Consider the following 17,752-nt stretch of genomic DNA (forward strand, 5'->3'; position numbering starts at 1 on the left):
TTCAGTCACGCAGAGAGAGAGAGAGATTTCCTGGAGGTGGTAACTCAATTACATGGATAACCCGGTAACAGAGGAAGAGCCCGACAAGGACCTGAGAGCTGCTTGGACCACCCAGCAGCCCCAGAGCATCCTGCAAGGAGCTGTCCAGGGGTGTCTTCCATATGCCAGCTCAGGCTTGGCACACAGCAAAAGATGGTGGTGTGCCAGGTACACATGGCCCTCCCTCTTTCCCCTCTCATCAAGATCACCGCACCTCCCGGGAGGGTGGATTCCGCCAGAAAATCAGTCCTAACGTGATATTCTCCCTCCCCGTGTCTGTCTAGCTCCCGGGCAGCACCGAGCACCACATCTGTTCCTTCTGTTCTCAGGGTTCCTCCTTTCTCTGCTTTTCCCTCTCAATGCACAAGAGTGGTTGTCCCCCACCCCCCCAAAAAACAGTCCCAAATAGCGGCATTTTCTCAGCTTGGTGCTCTAACTGTGGGCTCCCAGTGCCAACTGGGAACAGCCACATCTTCTGACTTCCGCCCTTCAGTGGATCAAGGTGGGGCGACATCATGACCTCAGTGTACCCCCCATCAGGATCCCTCCATGCACACGACCAGAAATCTCTCACAGGGCTTTCCTACTTCTTCCCAGGCCAGGAGCCAAGTGCATTCTGGCCGGGTATGGCTGAACTCTCTCAGACCAGCCCCTGGGGTCTCAGGGAGATGAGAGAGTCCCAGCCTTGGGAAGTTACTGAAACCTTCCAGCAACTTGCAAGGGCAATACCAGGGCAAAGTGACCGCTCCCTTTGTCTTCTGCCAGCCCCATCCTCTGAGTGGCTGCCTGGGAACCTCCTGTTTCTGAGCGCCGGGAGGAAGCACACACCCAGCCAGACATAATGAAGCCACATCCTGGCCTCAGGATAGGAGGGACGGGTGTGACAGTTACTGGGATCAACCCTACAAACAGGAGCATGAGATCGTCTGTTATTTTGAGGAATTGGGCTCTGAAAGTCAGCTTTAGCTCACATGATCAGATAGTTCTATTCATGGGGTGTGCGTGTGTGTGTGTGGGGGGGGGAGGTCCAGCCAGCACTGTGGTCAAGAAGCCCAAACACACCAAGTTCGGGGCCACGAGTTGAAAGGCAGCGGCTCAAAGCCAGGAGCTGCCAGCCTGGCTGCCTTCTGCTCCACCTTAGTCAGCCCGACTCCGGCTGAATCCCCAGCCATCTGTCCCTCCGCGGTGCTCACACCTCCTCACACCTCCTCCCCGCTGTTCCCACAGCCTGGCTCTGGGCCTGCCCTACACACAGATGGACCGTTCCCAAAGCCTGTGAGAAGGATCAGAGCCCGAGGCTGTGCCTGCACCTGGCTGTCAGGACCCCAGGGAGGGCGGTCAGGATCCCCTCCAGACCATCAGGAAGGATGCTCGGTCCCAAGGCCCTAATGGCTGATCCAGGGACCAAAATAATAGGGGGAAGGGCTAGAGAAAGCATCAGACCCTCTCCTGCCAGCACTATCTCCCAGGAAGGTTGCCCTCCCGCTACTCCAGTCAGTCCTGAGCCCTGTCATTCAGGCTACCAGTCTTTGTCAGGAGACCCGGCACCCCAGGGGGCGCTTGTGGGTGGTGGTTGGGGAGCCCATACTCCCCCACCGACTCAGCTCCCACCTAAAGATTAACCACACACACTCTGGACAGGTCAAGCTGTCTGCTCACCTAGGGTGGCTGCAACTCAGTCAAATGAGTGGGCAGAGTTGGCTCCACCCTGCCGTGGGCACGAACTTTGTAAAGTGGCGGGGCTGGAGAGGGGGTGCAAAGCGAGGACCCCCGGGACGGCAGCCACCAGTAAAGTAGGGTGACAGCGGCGGTGTTGAACAGGGCAGAGGCGGCACTTACGGTCTGGAGCTCCAGGGGACCGTAGCTCTCTCGCAACCCGGCTCCCGAAGTGGCTTTTCCTTCTCACTGGGTCGCCACCTCCATAACTTGGGGGCGATCCGTAAGCTGTCTTCTCGCGCTGCGCGGGGCTCAGGCGCGCGGCGGGGTCGGGGCGCGCGGGGCGACCGCCTGGGCCATGCCGAGTGCGTTCGGCCCCCAGCGCGGGAACAAAGCCCGCACGCTGCCCGGGCGGTTTTGGCCTCGGCGGCCGCCGGGTCCAGCCGCCGTGCCTTCGGCTCTGCTGCCGCGCGCTCGCCCGCGCGTCTCACCGAGTCCCGCGGCCCCCGCCCCGCGCGCTCCGCCCCCGCCTCCCGCGCCCCGCCGCCGCTGCGCCACCTGCCTCCAGCCCGACGCCCATCGCGCTCGCTCCGCCCCGGGGCGCCGGCCGCCGGAGAGAGGCCCGGTTCCGTGCGCCCGGCGCCGCCCAATGCCCAGAGCGGCTCCCGCCTCCACCGCCCGGGTGGCCGAGGGGCCCCGGGACGCGCCCGGCGGACTTGGCTATGGGGTCCGACTCAGGACGTAGGGACCTCAGGAGCGCCAGGCCGCGCGTGGGACCCCCGTACGGATGCAGGAGAGCAGGGCCGTGGAGTGGGAGCGGGCCGAGGAGTCCCAGCGCGTAGCCAGTGCGTGCGGCGCGGGGCAACCCGGTGCGGGGCGGACTCCTAGCTGTGCGCCCCCGCCCCGCGCAGGCCGCGCCCCGGGAGGGCGGGCGAGCTGAGCGCACCGCGCACACCCACCTCGGAGCAGTCGCAGCCCGACGGCGTCGCTGCTCCCGGAGCCGCGGTGTCTACTCCGGGACGGGAGGCGGGCGCCCCTCCTTCGGCCGCCGCACCCCCCTTACCCCCTTCTCAAGCCCTTCGGGGTACCCTGGCCACCGCGCGATCTGCCGGCAGGGGGCGCGCTCCGCCCGCCGCGCTCGGCCTTGGTCCCCAAGGCGCCAGGCGACCTGCGGCAAGTGGGCTCAGGATCCCGCTCTCCCCACTGCCATCGGGGCCGGCGTTCGCATATGTTTTGCATTCGTTTGCATATCATTCATTTTAATGTCAACCTGAGGAAAAGCCCCCAGCCGCTGCTTCTGCTTGTCCGCGTCCTACTTTCTCTGCTTCCTCTGAGCCTGCTCCCCACCCACTTTACCCACTTTTCCTCGAGGCGCCTTGCGACAAGTCCCAGGCGTTCCTCCGGTTGGTACATTTGAGCAAACTCGCTGCACTTCCTTCCCTTCCCTTCCCTTCCCAGTTTTTCACTCATTCACACTTTGCTTCTTTGAGACTAAGGAGAAACCCAGGGTCACCGCCTGCAGAGACAAGGGGCCAGAGCTTCAGATCAGCGGGGGAGACTTGATTTTCATCTCATTAGGCATACATCTGCATTTGAAGGATAAAAATCTAGCAATGTGCCAAAAATAAATAAATAAATAAATAAACAGACAAATAAGTAAAAATACCCTCAGTTTCTTTCCAGGCTTGCTGTAGTGGCTTGCTTTTCCCCAGTTGGGGTCCCTCTCAGGGGTTCACCTCTGCCTTCTTGAAAAAGCGTTCCTGCAAGGTCCTCCTGGGGTGGGATCTGGGCTCCTTGGTTTCCCGGATCTCCCTCTGTGGAGGATGCTATCTAATCCTAGTCTGACACCTATAAAACTGTCCACATTTTCAGATCTCCCTGGCCACATGTATGGATCTTGTAGAGGAGTGGAGAGTCCCGAGCCCATTTCACAGAGGAATGTGGATCTAGAAGAGTTGGCTATGTGGCTTGAGACCGCAAACTTTTTATCCCAGGCATATGGACACCAGCTGTGTGGCTGCTAGTGTGCTGTGTACACCGAGAAAGCAAAGGACAGTCCTCTTCAGAGATACTGTCATGAAGAGTGGCCCCAGCAGAGTGGCCTCTCAGCACACCTCGTAAGCCAGTCTCTGGGAGCTCAGCCTGAGGCAGGAGTGGGCTCTCAGCTTGAGCTGCAGGCTTTCCCACCTCCTGCTGCTGGGTGGCATGTCTGTTTTGTGGTAAGTGGCCAGTGTGTGGCTTGAACTTAAGAAAGGTGCTCACTACCTCTGTTGGAGGTACAGAATTCAATGTGACAGGTAAACCTCCCAGCCAGGAAGCTCTCCCGAGAGAGAGCCATGGCTGCTGGATAGGGAGGAGATGGTGGGGGCCCTGAGGGCTGCTTTGTATGGAGTGGGCAGGCCCCATTGCAGCACAGTCACAATGAGTCCTGACAGCCGTTGTCCCTCCATTTTTCCACCAGCTGGAAAGATGTTTCCAGAGCCCATTTGTTACCCACATGGTCTCCCTGCTACTTTATGAAGGGCTGGTTCCCTGTGGAAATGTCCAGGTCACAGCTCTCATGTTACCCTATGGAAGCTTTCAACCCACACTGTGTATACAGTCCATCTGCAAGACACACACACCTTCTCAGAACAACAAAGAGTCACCAAGCACCAGGGATCACGTGGACACCTTAGAGGCAGCCGCTCAGGAAATCAGGTGTCGCCTGAAGCTCTTTACCGAGTTTATTGTCTATAGAGACCTGGGCTTGATTGAATTCAAAGGAGCCACTTTCTCTTGCTTATGGCGGTGTGACTTTGCCCAGTGAAGTCAGCTCTCTATCTTTATCTGGTCCCTGCTTTCCATGAGGCTGTGAGATGGGCTGTGCCTGCCAAGCTCACAGTACAGAGCTGACCCCAGAGCTTTGACTTGCAGCTGGGGGCTCTCCTTAGAACAGAAACCCCTTTCTCTAAAGAAAGCAATCTCAATGTCTGACACTTCCAGCTATACCTGGGTTGTTTCTGCCATCCTCACCCCCCCCCAAAGGGTAGCACCTTCTTTTCTCATGGCTCCTAGCTCAGGGTGACATTTTGATGGCGGACACCATCATTGGACATTTAACTAAACACACAGAATAGGAAACTCAGACTGGACCTCACTATAAAGGTGAGTTTTGTTGAGTAATAGTGTCTCTGTCCACTCCTTAGTTACCAGTGCCCTACACCAGGGACACTCTCCATGTTGTGCAGACCCAGGGACAGCTCTGCCTTCTGATCAATCTTTCTATGAATCTGCTCCAAAAACTTGGTCTATTTATTTTTAAAAGCCCGGGAGACAAAAATATAGATATCAATGACATTTTAAACACCTTATGTAAATAATAAAGTGTATGTGCCATTGAGAGGCATAGGGGAATGGGCTCTGGTCAGGCACCTGGATGCCTTCACAGCTTTTCTTTCTGCGGTGCACATTTCTATTCGATTCCACAAGGAATAGGTGCAATGGCCAGTGACCATAATCTCAGCATTTGGGAACCGAAGCAGAAAAATAGTGAGTTCCATGCCAGCCTGGGCTATGTTAAGAGACACTCCTGAGAAAGAAGAGAGTGGAGAGAAGGGGGAAGAGGAGGAGGAGGAGGAGGAGGAGGAGGAGGAAGAGGAGGAGGAGGAAGAGCAGGAGGAGGAAGAGGAGGAGGAAGAGCAGGAGGAGGAAGAGCAGGAGGAGGAAGAGGAGGAGGAGGAAGAGGAGGAGGAGGAAGGGGTGGGGAGGAGGAAGGGGTGGGGGAGGAGGAAGGGGGAAGAGGAAGAGGAGGGGGAGGGGAGGGTTGAGATGAAGGAGTCATGTGGTCAAGCTCTCTAGATAAAATGATGGATCATGGTATGTGCCGATCCAGGTAGCTGAAATTCCTGAAGTTCTAGGCTGGACAGAAAACAGCCAAGCCATCTCAAACAGTGCAGCTCTAGAAAGAACTGCCTGCTGCCTCCCTCCCATGTGGAGGTCTAGGTGCTTCTCATATACAGGCTTGGAAATGATGCATTTCTGCCGATGAGGAAGCTGGCCCTGGGAGACTCAGGTCTTGTGGTTGTGGCTGGGAATGGGCTATAGCTTCACTCAGAGACCTCCGTCTTGTTTGTTCCCCACCTATCTTCTGACATTTCTGGCTCAGCCTCAGCCCTTTGGCTGCCCCCCCTACCCCCACCCCATAACCTTAGAGCCACTTACCAGCCAACCACATAGAGTATGATGGTCTCAAGGAAGGAGGATGAACAGACAGATGGCTGCCTCTGTCCCTTCCAGACAGCAGAGGGAACAAGTGTGAGCTTTGACCTTTGTCAGAAGGGTTAGGGGCAGAGTGGCTCAGACGTGGCCTTAGTGAGAGGGCTGGCACTGTACACATCACAGTCGCTACAGCACAGATCCCCCACACCGGCAACTCCCATTCCGTACCCAGAACCCTCCATATACATCTTCCTATAGGATCTTCCTGAAGTCAGAGAGGAGAGGAAGCTCCCACAGGTTTCTCTTTCTCTCTTGGAAGGACTGATGACCTCTGATAGCAGGAAGACACACACCTCCCTTGTCTGCTAATCCCCCTGGGATGAGTTAGCTGAATTTTGCCTCTCATCTCTATGCAAAAACAAGATTTGGAAAAAATCACAGGAGCTGACAGTGTGGACGGCTCTGCAGGAGTGCCCAGGGCGATGCTTGTTTGTCAGGCACTTTGGCCATGGTGATGAAGAGACTTGAGATTGATCCAGAAAGTCATAGATTAGGATTCACCTACCGGAGTCTCTACTGTCCTTGACACTGTCTAACAATGAGAACGTGGAAGACCCATCACCTTTCCTGATTGACTGTGAAACAAGATACAGAACCTCACGACACTGTGGTGGTCCTCTAGTGAACAGAGGAGGAACGGGACCGTGCTCTGGCACCGAATGAAGAGGAAAGAGCAGGCTGTAGATTAGGGAAGACCCAAGAGGATGTCCTGGGAAAAAGGGGTCACCACAGTACCACTGGGCTGAGTGCACTTCCTCGTGAGCCCTGCTGAGTGGCTTTGCATGTCCCTTGTGTGCCCTCCTTAGTTTCTCTCATTTTGGAACACTTTCTGTACTGCAGGAATCTCCAAGCTATTGCTTCATCCCTTCACTCTTCTCTAGGCTGGAGGGTGTGTGTGTGTGTGTGTGTGTGTGTGTGTGTGTGTGTGTGTGTACACGCACATGTGCGTGGGACTGTAAACCCTGGAACCAGTGGGAGCCACAGCCATACATGTGTCAAGAGGACCAAAGACAGCTCCTGTTCTCAGCTTCAGATGAGATGGCACCAAGCACACTTGTGGCAAACGGCTGACACGCATTCCAAGGAGTTGGGGTACGATTAGATATCATGTTATGTCCTCAGAGATATGGAGCTCTCTTGCAGACTATATCAGGGCCAGGTCCCCTACAATGTGAACTACAGGACACAGTGAACATTAGGAGATAAGAGGGTCTGGAAAGGTTGTAAGTCATTGCTGCCGCTCAAGAATCACACATCTGAAGCCGGGGATGGTGGCGCACGCCTTTAATCCCAACACTCGGGAGGCAGAGGCAAGCGAATTTCTGAGTTCGAGGCCAGCCTGGTCTACAAAGTGAGTTCCAGGACAGCCAGGGCTAAACAGAAAAACCCTGTCTCGAACTCCCCCCCCCCCAAAAAAAAGAATCACACATCTGACTGTGTAATGGCAGCAGCTTCTCCACTCCCAGGGGCTTGAGCCACCCTGAAAGATGAGAAACAGTTTGGGGCATGTGCCCAAAGTACTAAAGGCTACAGGACACCAGAACAGGGCTGAGATGGTGCTCACTAAAGCACTTGCCCCAAAACATAAGGATCTGAGCTTGATCTCCAGGACCCGTGTTGAACAACAACAATAACAATAACAACAAGAGGCCAGGTGTGGTGGCTAATGCTTGTATTCCCAGCTTTGGGAGTTAGACAGATTTCTGGTGCTCACTGGCCAGCCACTGAAGCCCACTTGGCAAATTCTGGGCCTGTGAAAGACCCTGTCACAAAAAAGAAAAGATAAAGACAGCCAAAGTTGTGCTCTTGTTTGCATATGCAGCCATACACACATGCAGAGAGCATGGATGGATGGATGGCTAAACAGACAGATACATAATAGATAGATAGATAGATAGATAGATAGATAGATAGATAGACAGACAGATAGATAGACAGATAGATAGATAGATAGATGAACTAGTTGTAAACAAAAATACAGGTTGGAAAAGTGAGTGAGTATGTAAATCCCACAAGAAGATAAAGTGGGGTGACCACTCCCAAGGTCAGCTGCTTCTCCACTCCTCGGCCCTAAGCTGGGGCTCTCCCTGAATCTCCCTCACGCTGGGTCCCGCTCCCTCCTTCTTCATCTGTGTTTGTCCACAGCTTACCCGTTCTTTGCTCTGCTCTGGGGTCCTGTTTGGCTGCTTTTCCCTGCTTTGCCACCTTCTGGAGTGCAGTACCGCTGCACGCACTCACAAATGACTCCAGGACGTCGTCCCACTTCACACCGCTTCCCAGCAAGCCTTCTAACTTTGCTTCTTTTCAGGATATTTATACACACACACTTTGTTCTACTGTTCTGTTTGTGCTTTTGTGGGTAACACATACATACATAGATACATACATATAAACATACATACATTCTTGCTTTTTAGCTAGTCTTATCTAGCCTAGTGCTTACTATGTAGTTCAGGTTGGCCTTAGACTTGTTGGCAATCCTGTTTCAGTCTCCTGAATGATAGAATTACAGGTATGCACAGGTATAATGTCTCCCTTGGTACTGTTTTTGCTTTTAAATTCCAGCTTGCACCTCACCCTAATCAATGGGACCGCCTGCATCGATGCCATTTCAGCAACCCCAGCTCTGGGGCCTTCTCTTCCCATGTTCCTCGACCATATGTGGGCACTTGGTTCAGAGAAGGAGGGAGGGTGACCACCTGGCCACTCACAGTCCTTCCTTGGGATTGTTTCGACTAACAGGAAAAGATGCCTGGCTCTGGTTCTACAGAGGAGGTAATGGCAGAATTGCCCAGAGCCATCTGCTGGAATGTCAAGCAGAAGGGACAGAGGAGGACAAGGGCTGGGCCTCCTGTCACAGATATGTCTGCCTGACTCCCTGGAGCTGGCTTCTGTCACTTGTAGCCCCAGAATCCTGAATGGCCCACACCTGGCTGTTCTTCCACTGCACACTCTAAACCGAGGGGCTCTGGTAACCCAGCGCCTGCTATGATGGGAACAGGCTTGCTGGGAGCGCATAGAAGCCACCACAGCTCATCCATCAAGTCCAGGCAGCCGATGATCTCCCGACCCACAGTGTCTGCCGCTGACAGGCCGTTTGTTATCACTGGAGCCAGACCTGGTGACTGGAGCTTCTCTCTCCATCCATCTCCACATGGGAGAGTATGACATGGGAGGCTGGTGCTGTCCCCTCCAGCTCCAGATAAGGTCCAGCTCCTGAGCTTCCCCCTCTGTACCCTTCCCAGCTGCAGTTCCACAGACACTCTATCTAGAACATTTTGCAGGCATACATTCTCCGTGCGGGTCCTGCCCAGTTTCAACACATCCCCTGAGAAACCTTTCTTTCTCCTGTCCCCCATGATCACAGATCTCTGGGTTTTCCTTGATTCATAGGAGACCCTCAGCATCAGAGCTTGTAGCTTCCTGTCCCCACTGGATGCTGAGGTGCAAAAAAATGTCAGGACCCATCAGCACCGGGACTCTGCAAGGACGGCGCCATTGAAAAAAAAAAAGACAAAATAAATAAGTATCCATGATCTGTGTCAATCAATGTCCCCACCTTCTCAAGCAAGGACAGCACTGGAACTGGTGTCTAGGTTGGGGGAGTCACTTCCTATGTTCCCTATACTGCTTGATCCCCTCATAATCCCAGCAAGTGCACAGACTCATCCTGGACTCCCAGCTATGGGCTCAGAGAAAAGAAAGCAGGCCACTGCCCTGCGTCTAGGAAGAGAGGGGTTGAATGTGTCCATCACAGTGTGAAGAGACCTCAGAGCTATCCAGACAGGTCATTAACATTGCACATAAGGAAACTGAGCCTTGGACAGGGGAAGTATGCACCCATACTCCCCAGCTCTCTAGAACAGGTCCTATTCTACCCAACTTCCCTGCCCCTCAATATTTAAGACCATAGCTTCTGCAGGTCAGAAGGGCATGTGGCCAAAGTGGCCAGGAGCCTCTGTAGGGTTCTAATGTCAAATGATCCAACATGCTCAGGGAAACACCACCCAAAGGGGTATAGGAACTACCCTACCTGCCTAGCCTTGCCTTACTGGGTACCTTGCATCTTTGATGATCATGTGTCAGATTGTGGGGCTAGAGCTGGGTTTCTGGGGTACTGCCTAAGGGGTCAAGACATAATGGCAGAAGACCCCACTTCCCTCTCTTGTTCTGCCTAGGCACCCCTATATCAATGAGAGCATAGAAAGGACCAGAAACAGGGCCTGAGGCTCTGGGCATTGCTGTGCCGGTCACCTCATGGGAGGTCACACTAGATTGTGTGGTTTCTATTACGTGTCCTTCTTAGAGCTTCTAAGGGTGCTGGGGACAAGACCAGCGTTGGAGGGATGCAGTCACTCTATAGAGAGTAGCTATGTGCCTGGAGAGCCAGCCTTGGGCTCCTGCGCCATTTGTTGGATGTCACGAGAACCTGGTAATGTGTCTAGTGGGTCACACAAGCCTGAGGTATGGGGGAGGGCAGCAGGGAGCTGTGAATAAGCTGGGGGCACTTAGACTCAACACTTCTAGGCCGTGTGACCATCCAGGGACAAGGCACCTGTCACTGCTTTTCAAGGCCCAGGACCGTAATTTCTGTCTATTGAAGTTGTAATTTACCGCTGGGAAAATAAACATTTGCGTTTGTTTGGCTGACGACATCCCATGAATGTTAATCCAAAACCCTGGGTTTTGCTGAGGGGCTGACTTGCCTCTCCAGCCAGGTCTGGGCTTAGTCCAGCCTCTGCAGCAGCTCCAGGAATCCCATTTTCTCTATTACCCCAGTTTCCTCGGTGTCCTGAGGGTGCCAGAGGGATGGGTCAGTCCAAGGACACCACCATCCTGGCCAGAGCTGACTGTTAGACCTTCCTATGTCACAAGAGAAGCTGTCTATGGGTCTGGCAAAGTTTAGGGGTCCCATTTGGGGTTGTCGGGGCACTGTCTACATGGGCTGATGTTGGTTGGTAGGTAAGAATATGGAGGACAGGATTAGGAAAGCCAGAAGGTGGGAAGGGAGGCCTGTCCCTGTCCCACTCCTGTGTGGTGAGCAGCTGGAACTCTCTCTCTGTGCTGTGTCTAGCATTTTAGGAAGAAGGCCTGTTTCTGAATACCGAGCTGCGTGGCACAATTAGCTTATGACACATGTATAAGATAAACCTCGCTGTGTCATGACCAATTCCAGGTGTCTCCCACAGATAGCTTCTGCCTCAGAATCTGATACCCCTCTTCTAAAGGCCCCCATTCTGCCCACAGTCACAATGGGTGTATGGGCAGGTGTCTCAGACTCAGTAGAAAGGAGAACACCAGCAGTCCGCTGCTCTGTGTTTCCTGGGTGCAGACACAATGTGACCAGATGCCCATGCCTCTCTCTCATCTCCATGACTACCTGCAGGTGATGCACTGTGCACTCTCACACTGTGAGACCAAGCAACCCTTTCCTTCCTTAAGTTACTTTTGTTGGGTATTTTGTTACAGCAACTGGGAAAGTAGGTAACAAATCCTGGCACTCACTATGTATCCTTGCTAGCCTGAAACTTGCAGCCATCATCCCGCCTCTGGCTTCTGAGTGCTGGGACTATAGGCATTTACTAATGTCCAAGTTCACCTTAGCCTCAGACACAGTGCATAACTGTACCCCAAATCTGAGGCCTGGAGCATCCAGAGATGAGTCAACCTGGAATAAGGGTCTCTTGGGGGATCTGATGCCCCAGTGGGGGTGTCCAAGGCCTGCTGCTCATCAGCACCACTAGAGGAGCCTCGGCAGGTACTTGCCTTTTTCCTGAAGAGCTTTCAACCTGCCTACACACCTGGACCCAGTCATTGTCCTTGGAGAAGGAATCTAGGCAGAACTACTCCAGAAATGTCTCCACCCCTTCCCTCTCTTACACAGCCTGCCGGGCAACACTATGGACTTCCAGGGCTGCACTCCCTACCCCAGATTCATACCAATCAATTCACAGAGTGTGAACAGAGTCAGAGCTTGTATAGGGATAGTGGTCCCTCTCCATGTCCAGGGCAGTGTAGGTAAAGGTGACAGCCAGATCACAACGCTACCTCCTAACTCTCTGCCATGACCACTGCCCACACTGTGCCCTCAGGTAAACAAAGACCTACGGAAGGAGACACGTAGCCTGTAGATGGTGTAGATGGCTTCTCCTCAGACAGAGTAAAGTGCAGATAAACTGAAAAAGAGGCATAGCCCACTGCATGGGATACTAGTTATCTGTAAAGGGGCAAAGCACTGTTACACCACACATTGGTGACCCTGAAAATAAGCCACTAGGTAAAAGAAATGGGAAGTGCCCCCCACCCAGATGACACGTGATAAGAGGTGCCCAGAGGGGGCTGGAGAGATGACTCATTGGTTAAGAGCACTGGCTATTCTTCCAGAGGTCCTGAGTTCAATTCCTAGCAACCACATGGTTGCTCACAACCATCTGTAATGGGATCCAATGCCCCCTCTGGTGTGACTATATATAAAAAGTATATATATATATATATATATATATATATATATATATATACACACACACTTTTTTTTTTTTTAAAAAGAGATGTCCAGGAAAATCCAACAGAGACAGAGAGCTAGTTAGTGGTGGCCAGGGAAGAAGGGGACAAGGAGTGACAACCAGGGGAACAGGGCTTCTTTTAGGAAGCAGCAAATGTTCTGAGAACAGTTAGAGGTGTGGACTGGACTGACTGTAGCCTGGGAGCAGCAACTGAGGCACACTGTGAGAAACATCTGGCTGATACCACCTTAGTCAAAGTGGAGCTGCAGGAAGCACCTTGGAGCCACTGATTCTGTATGCTCAAGGGTGCTCGGGGGTGCAGTCTCCTCAAGGCAAGGTGACCTATCTGAGGGGGAGCTCTGGGTGTGGCTGGGATCTAAAATTACTGCAGGTCCTGAAACTGTTGGGGAGAAGCTGAGGGCAGTGTGGCTGCTGGGCGGAGAACTGTTCCAGGAAGGAAAGAAGAAGTTGTCTTGGGGTGTGTGTGTGTGCTGAGGGACTGTGGTAGAGTCTAGGGGTGGGGGTGGACAGAGGCAAGGTGGAGGGACCTGGAACCTTTCGGCTTTTGTGTGCCTCTGCAGTAGGCTTTGATGGTAGAGAGGCATCGCTCCATAGCGCAGACGAGATACTGAGTAAGGGGGTCTTCGTGCCTCGCACTGGCACCCAGGACCATGGCTCTGGTACAAAGGTGCTGAATGGATCATTAATGGGCTACAAGTAGCTAGCTTATATCTAGGCATCTTCAAGAAAGAGGATAGGAAGGCAGGCAGTATGAAGACATGGGTTCCAGATGGTATCATTGATCTTCCAACTGGACTGCTTGTTTTTGGGCTTTTTCTAGGTGGCATCACATAAACTGTGTCTAGTCCCAGACTAGGCTGTCTGCTATCTTCAGTTCAAAGCCATCCTATTTAAACCAGGGTCTACATTACTCCTGAATAGAGTTTCCAAACAGGAGATAAAACAATAAAAGATTCATCCATCCATCCATCTCCCCATCATCCATCCATCCATCTCTGCATCCATCTCTGCATCCATCTCTGCATCCATCATCCAACCATCATTCATCCATCCATCCATCCATCCATCCAACCATCCCATTCATCATCCATCCCTTCATCTACACATTCATCTATTCACCCATCCATCCATCCATCATCCATTCATCCCATCCATCATCAAACCATCCATCTACACATTCATCTGTCATCCTCTGTCCATCTATCTATTCATCTATACAATCATTATCAACTCCCCATCCACACCATCATCCTCTACCATCTGTCCATCATCCGTCTCTCCACCCTCTGTACATATTTATACACACATCATACATACATCAAACATACATCCACTCTTCTGCCCACTCTTCACAGAGCACCCTCACCAAGGTCCTCTGTCCAGCCACTGGTTCAGAACAATACTTGTCACATGATGCTGACCTGAATAACAGCCCCTGTGCGCTGCTGCTATGCTCCTGCCATATCTCCTATGTGGTGTGTGGCACTTGCCAGTGCATGCCTTTGTGTGGCGAGTGAGAGGCTCTGACCTTGACCTGCATGACTCAGTGGTGAAATTACAAGCCTAACTCGCCCATGAGAACTTCATACACTGGGTCATTGCTGTCCAGCCAAAGAGAAACAGCCGAAGTTCTTGTGTGACCAAGCTAAGTGAGGCCATTTTGTAATTATGCAGACAAGTGATCTTTAGAGACCATGCATGCCCAGTGTTAAAAAGTACCACAGAACCACTGGCTTCTGGAATGGACATCCCCTCCCCAACTGACCAAGTGCTAAATACGGGCTGTGGAGGGGAGGCTTGGGCCTGTACAGAGAATCCACAGAAAGGTCAGAATTCCCCTTGGCCACCCACGCAGTAGAGTGAGCAGCCTTTCCTCTTCCGTCTGCCTTAGGGGCAGGGCTGAGATGATTCTCACAGACCACTATGCATAGTGTGCACTTGCCTGCACTCTCTCCACCAGCTAGCTCTCCTTGAAGTGCCTTAGCCAGGAGCTGTCGACTAGCAGGGTACCAGGGTAGGTTACCCCACGCAGGGTCAGAGGACACCTGTGAGTAGCCTGCCAGTGAGCAGAGCCTGATAATAGGACTGTGTGCCCATAGAACTCTTGGCTTCTCTCCCACCCGCTTGGCACAGCTGGGGATCCTCCATGAATCTCCCACACCTGGACAGGCTGACTTTGGCTCAGCCTGCCCAGCCTCGCCAGGCATGCAGCCCACTTAATGCCAAGAACCCAGTCCTTCAGGTCTGAGGAACTGTGCCAGGGATTGCAGGATCCCCAAGAACCCTTACTGGGTGCTTGGATAAATACCTTCTGAATGTGAGCTGTGGTTTACAGGGCTACACAGACCAGGGACATATCTCCTGTTCCCATCACCGCCCTTTGAGTCCAGCCTCTTTCCCCTGAGAGCAATACCGGTAGCCACTTTGGATTTGGGCCTCTGCTAAAGGCCTGGATGTGGCCTCCATGTTTGGATGTGGGCAGCCTTATGTGAGCATCTTTGTAACAGGGGAGTCAGGGGCTCAATTTTCAGCAGGGAAGCAGAGAAAGAACACATGGGCTTATGTGGCATGTCCACCCCGGGGACCAGCAGCCTCCATGGGAACCAGCACAGACCAGCAGAAAGCAGATGATGCTCTTCCTGTGACAAGTTAACACCCCAGCGCCTGGGAGGACTGCTGTAGAGGAAATGGGGCATCAGAGGGTTCTTATGTCCAGCTGGGTGCTGCCACTGCCCACTTGGTTGGGATGCATGGATCTGGGGAAAGCCAGACAGTTACTGTCCCTGTTTTACAATGAGAAAACTGACTAGGCACAGGGATGACTGCCTGATGTCAAGAGCATTAGAAAGGTTTCACAGAGCAAGCAGAACAGATGGAGAGCCACAAGGTAGCTAGGAAGGCAAGCCTCAGGGTGTGGCCAGGGCAAACACAGCAGCCACCTCATCTGGGCCCTTCCCTGAAGGACCCTGTGGAAACCATATTCCTTCTCTCCTCATAGGATGGAACAGTGGGGGACAGCAGCTGGGGCCATGGGGCTGCCAAAGGACTTTCTGAGGAACTCTGGATTCTGGGAGAACCATACACACCCAGCAGGCCCTGCTGTCCTGGGAACACAGGGACACTGGTCAGAGGCTAAAGTGAAAGGCGCTGGCAGTGGCTATCATAGACATAACACAGGGCCTTTTGACCCCCTCAGCCAGCCCTCCACCTTCCCCCTCCAAAGTCGGGGCTTTCCAGATACTCAGAATGCACCTGGGTCGGAGGGTGGGGCCGACTCCCAGTTCCTCCTGGCTCTGGCAAGGCCTCGTAGCTCCTCCCCAATATATTCAGGATCTGTCATGGTGGAGTGGGAGCTGGGGAACCCCAAGAAGCGCTGAGGGAGAGATAGGGCTGAGGTGAGGGGGCCATGTCTGTGCCAGGGTGGGCCTTTCCTCACCTTGTCATACACCAGACTCACTAAGCAGGCTTGTCACCATCTGTGTCAGCGCAGGTGTGGGAGCAAGTGGAAATGATTCCCATCTTTAAAGTTTGGTCCACCTTCACACTCTATAGACCAGGAAGCCCAGCTCACCGGAATATAGGCCGATGTGACTTTCCCTTTGCAGACTCTCTGAAGCTTGGGGACCCAGGGACATGGGCTAAGTCTGGCCCATGGAGCTAGGACACAGGTTGCATCATTAGGCTAAGCCTGGCTTCAAGAGGCCTGAGTTCAGCTCCATGATCTAGTACCAACTCTGTTCTCCTGCCTCTACCCTCATGGGGCTCCTCAAAAGGTTCTGGGGTTTCTTCTTCCCCTGACAGAAAGGAAGCTTTTTGGTCCTTGCCCCTCCCAGGGCTCCATTCTAGGGAAAAAAAAAAAAAAAAAAAAAAAAAAGAAACCAACTTGAACTTCAGTAATGAGTGAAGACCAAGACAAGGTTCCCAAACAGGTCAGGCTGTTACGGCGGGGGCCCCTCGCAGGGCAGCTTTGCCCCATGGCTGTTATCGTCATCAGCTGCTAATGTTATTATTACTGTCAGCAGGTTTCAGGCATGCTTGGTCTTCTAGAAGCAAGCAGAGCCCCTGTAGAGCCAAGCTTAGTGTACTGCTGCCGAGACAGACTCCCACACAGAGGAGCCAGTGCCAAGGGGTCCCTCTCCTAAGATTATACCTTACTTCATGTTTTCTCATAGATGAGCTTCACAGAGAGGACCCTGAGCCCACCCTGGCCAGGACTTGCTGTTTGAGTCTGAGAAGGTCACTTGGCCTTTCTGTGTGCTGGGGGCCAGAAGGGAACATGGATTGGGTAGGTGATAGCCTAGTGTCAGCTCGCAGCTGTGCAGACTCTTCCTCTTGCTCGTTCTGTGTCCTCCTCTGTAAGCAACGTGGTGATAAGAAGGTACGAAAATGAGGGACCAAGCTTGAGCTAAAGCCCACTGTGGCTCTTGGGCTGCCAAAGGACATCACTGTTCTCTGTGCCATGGCTGCTCCTTGTATCCCTCTGGGGAGATGTCCCTCGACTGGAAGAGGCTACTGTGTCCCCTGTCCCTTTGCCTTGGTGGATGTTGGGTCTTCCTTCCTAGGAGGTTCAATGTGCTTCCTGGCTCTGTCTTAGCTGGAATCTAGGCTAGCTTGCTCTGATCTTGTGAGGAGGCCAGAAGCCAACAGCAGACACAGCAGAAGGTACATCCCTGCATCCATGACCAAGAAGCCATTCTTTCTCTCTCTTGACTTGCATTGTAGCCCCTGGTGACATCTGCCTCCTACATCTAGGGATACTCATAGACTAAGCTATGCTTTGTGAACTTGCACCCTGGCCTTTTCTGGCTGTATATCTCCATGGATGCTCCCCTCCCTTTGCAGCACTAGGCACACCCTTCTATTGGTCTGGATGGCCTGAGACCCAACCTTATGGAGCCAAATGCAACCGAGAGGGACAGACAAGATGCCACAGATGAATTTAGGAAACACCACGGGGCTGGTCGGGTGGAGGAACTGCAAGGCCCAGCTGCTGGAAGAATGTGCAAAGGCCCTGGGCGTTTGCAAAGCAGCCAGATGGCCCACAGTGCGGAAGGGAGGGATAAACTAGACAGTCAGGGCCATGGAGCCAGGGCGCACCCTGAGGGAGCCTGTGTTTATCAGATCCATCATCCTTTCAGTGGATAGCCAGCAACTTTGCTCAGTTAAGAGAGTGGCTAGAGCCTCCCTGGGCACGGTTCCTGTCCTCTGAGTTGCCCTCCTGGGCTGGGTAGACCTGCCTCTGGGAACTTCATGGAGAATTCACCATGCTGGCC

General features: G+C 53.2%; 1 protein-coding gene across 3 annotated transcripts in view; it reads right to left on the reverse strand.

Annotated features, from left to right (window-relative positions):
• The window catches only part of Cbfa2t3 (CBFA2/RUNX1 partner transcriptional co-repressor 3), a 68,556-nt gene that overhangs the window by 45,877 nt on the left and 4,927 nt on the right, over positions 1-17,752 (reverse strand). Inside the window, exon 1 of one of the 3 annotated variants that reach the window (XM_021170232.1) lies at positions 1,879-2,192. The exons of the other annotated variants lie outside the window; for them this stretch is intronic. The gene's annotated coding sequence lies outside the window, so the exon portion shown is untranslated. Of the gene's footprint in view, positions 1-1,878; positions 2,193-17,752 lie in introns of those variants that run through there. 3 annotated transcript variants of the gene reach the window in all.

Source organism: Mus caroli, chromosome 8 (assembly GCF_900094665.2).
Source record: "Mus caroli chromosome 8, CAROLI_EIJ_v1.1, whole genome shotgun sequence".
In the NCBI taxonomy this organism is placed as follows: Eukaryota; Metazoa; Chordata; class Mammalia; order Rodentia; family Muridae; genus Mus; species Mus caroli.